The sequence below is a fragment of the Lathyrus oleraceus genome, chromosome 6 (genome assembly GCF_024323335.1).
Source record: "Lathyrus oleraceus cultivar Zhongwan6 chromosome 6, CAAS_Psat_ZW6_1.0, whole genome shotgun sequence".
Classification (NCBI taxonomy): domain Eukaryota; kingdom Viridiplantae; phylum Streptophyta; class Magnoliopsida; order Fabales; family Fabaceae; genus Lathyrus; species Lathyrus oleraceus.
The window spans coordinates 407,907,875-407,910,927 of NC_066584.1; the positions used below are offsets into that span (position 1 = coordinate 407,907,875).

The 3,053-nt window shown below is 39.0% G+C and overlaps 1 non-coding gene across 1 annotated transcript; it reads right to left on the bottom strand.

The window, feature by feature from the left end:
• Positions 1–2,581: 2,581 nt before the first annotated feature.
• LOC127099787 (small nucleolar RNA R71) lies at positions 2,582–2,688 on the bottom strand. The gene has a single exon (XR_007794257.1). It is a non-coding gene; the product is annotated as a small nucleolar RNA R71 (small nucleolar RNA).
• Positions 2,689–3,053: the final 365 nt, after the last annotated feature.

The following is a 3,053-nucleotide window of genomic DNA, read 5'->3' on the forward strand; positions in this document are numbered from 1 at the left end:
ATGATGACAACTAATAAGAGTCATTGATAATGCAACATGTGTGTATAACAAGCAGTCAAAGATGCAAGCAAACAAGTTAGGGTTTATTGATTGATGTAAACATCCTCTGATGATGTTACTCATTTGAAATAAATATAATCCTTATCTTCAAGAAGAATTCAAGAAACTGTATACATGATTGAATTACCGGAGAACTCTTGAATCTTCAAAGTGTCAAAGAGAGGAAGTATGAACGCTTTCCCTAATACGTCTAAGTGAACAGTGTTGTAAAAACACAAGGGTTTTTTGATAAAGTTTTATGGATAATCACATAAACACACACACACACACACACATGATAACGCGAAAATACATTGTATATTTGCCTTGATTTACACTCAAAGATCGTACCACTTTCGTTTATATTCCGATTATTCCGCAAGTATTCGAGTTATTTTTGCAGGTATTTCAATCCCCATGCATAAATGAGCAAAGTGTAGAAAAAGAAGAAGAAAAGGAAGAGAAAGCAGCAGAAAAACAGAAAGCAGCAGAACACAAAAATTGCTGATGTGACGACCATCACAAAGCGGGTAACGACCGGCACGCCCAGCTTGTGACGACCGTCACAGGCCCATTACGAACGTCACACGGCCAGAATCAACGCCTTGAAGCAGTCAACAGAAGCAACCAAACGTGCCTAAATTCCCGCAACAGAATAACTTTCCCGTGGATTCCTCACTCAACCGAGTCATCCTTGTTTCTCTCAACTGCCATGACCTACCAGGAGATATAAAAAGGACAGAGGTTGGAAACGAGGGGATGCTTAATTTTTTATCTGCAATTTATTTTCTACAACAATTCAGCTTTTAGTGATTATTTTTCCTTCAGCAACACAGTTTCCTCTACCGCAATTCAGTTACCATTCCGTTTAGAGTTTATGTTTTCCCTTTCCCTTTCCGTTTTTCATTTAGCCAAAGTAGTAGTTTCCTACACTGGGGAACTACTACAATTTATTTAATTTAAGTTTAAGCAATTGTTTCGAAGAAGCAGAATCCTACCGACCTGTGGAGGACTGCTCAAGTACTTCAAGATTCGACGTACTCTATTTACCCAATTGCCAGGTTTTTATTCAATTATTATTATTGCTCTGTTATTATTATAATTATGTTTGCCGCACTGTTAATCTGTTTATGTTCGTCTGTGGTTGCGTTATTTAACATGTCTGGCTAAACTACCGGTATCGGTATGTAACAATTTAATTGGACGGGATTTAATAATAATCGGTGAAAAACTTCTTATCTCAAACAATCTTTTCGGCTGTGGTTTTTAATTTAAATTTAATTAACTTTGTCACAAGAGTGAGAAGCTATTTAATATGATTTTGCCACGAGAGTGGGAAATTAACTAAGGTGAGAACCAACAATCGCGAGACCGTGAGGCTCGAACTGGATAGTAAAAACTAGGCATTGATTTTAAAAATAGTGAGAGCACTTTAAAAGCAATTAGAACTTATTTATTTTCAGAAAGTATTTTTAACATCAAATGGGACAGCGAGAGCGTACATTCTGACTTAAAGGTATAGTCTGAATCAACAATCATGAGAGTGTGAGATAAAACCTTTTAAATAAGTATTTTCTACTGAAAGATATTTGGTATTTAAATTATACACCGATGACCTATCGAATCCCTGACTATTAATGCGTTGCATACTGATATCCTCCTATTAATACTTTCTTAAAACTCGACTTCCCTTAGATTTAATTTTCTGCAACCAAACTTCTAAAAATCATTCCCTTAGCTAAACATAGTGACGTCAGTAGCATTAGTTTGACCATCGGTCCCTGTGGGTTCGATATCTTTTAAAACTAAAACAACTGGACTATGCACTTGCAGTCAAGTACCCGATAGACTATATTCTATATACAGTCACGCACGTATCAAGTTTTTGGCGCCGTTCCCAGGGACCTGATTTAGTCAAATAGTGTGATTCTTTCGTTGCACGGTATAGACTAAGGTAAAAATAAAAACTTATCTCCTTTCCCTTATTTCCCCTGATTGTATGCCAAGTACTCGCTCACAAGGCGATAACTTAGCACCGCCAATCGTAGAATTAGAGTGTTTCTTATATATAAGACGCCAAATACTAGAGTACCAACAAAGGTATGATATTCCCGATATCTTCTTTCCTACTGCTAAACCATACGAAAAACCAACCATGGCTGAAGAAGGACCACAGAATCGTCCTCTTAAGTTCTGCGCTACCCCGTCCCAACAAGAACCTCACAGCAGCATTGCTGCCCCGGATATCATTCGAAACGATTTCGAGCTGAAACCCTCATTATTATCAGTCGTCCAACAACATCAATTTGCTGAAAATCTGAAGGACGACCCTAATGAACACCTGACCATGTTTGTGCAGTATGCAGACACTGTGAAGGCGAATGGTGTATCTCAAGATGCGATAAGACTACACATCTTTCCTTTCTCACTAAGAGACAGAGCTTGGGCTTGGTTGCAATCCTTGCCATCCAACTCAATTACAACATGGGAAGAACTGAAGAACGTTTTCTTATCCCGATATTTTCCGTCGAGCAAAACTGCTATGCTGAGAGCTCAAATCAACGGATTTCGACAAAAAGATGTAGAATCTCTCTATGACGCGTAGGAGAGATACAAAGACATGATGAGGATATGTCCACATCACGGTCTCGAAGACTGGGTGATCATTCACACATTTTACAATGGGCTTTTGTATAACACAAGACTGGCAGTAGACGCTGCCGTAGGCGGTGCACTTATGGACAAGCCATACAACGAAGCCTATCAACTCATTGAAAACATGGCCCAAAACCATTGCCAATGGGGAGGTGAAAGAACTCCAGTAGAAAAGTCCCAAACAAAAAGTGGAATGTACGAAATCAGTAGCCTTGACCATGTCCATGCCAAGGTAGATGCCCTTGTTCAAAAGTTGGACAACTTAACCATACCACCCGCAACCACCGTGGCTACCGTGACTCCAAACTGTGAGTTATGTGGAAACCCTGGACATACTACACCAGAATGTCAGATATTAG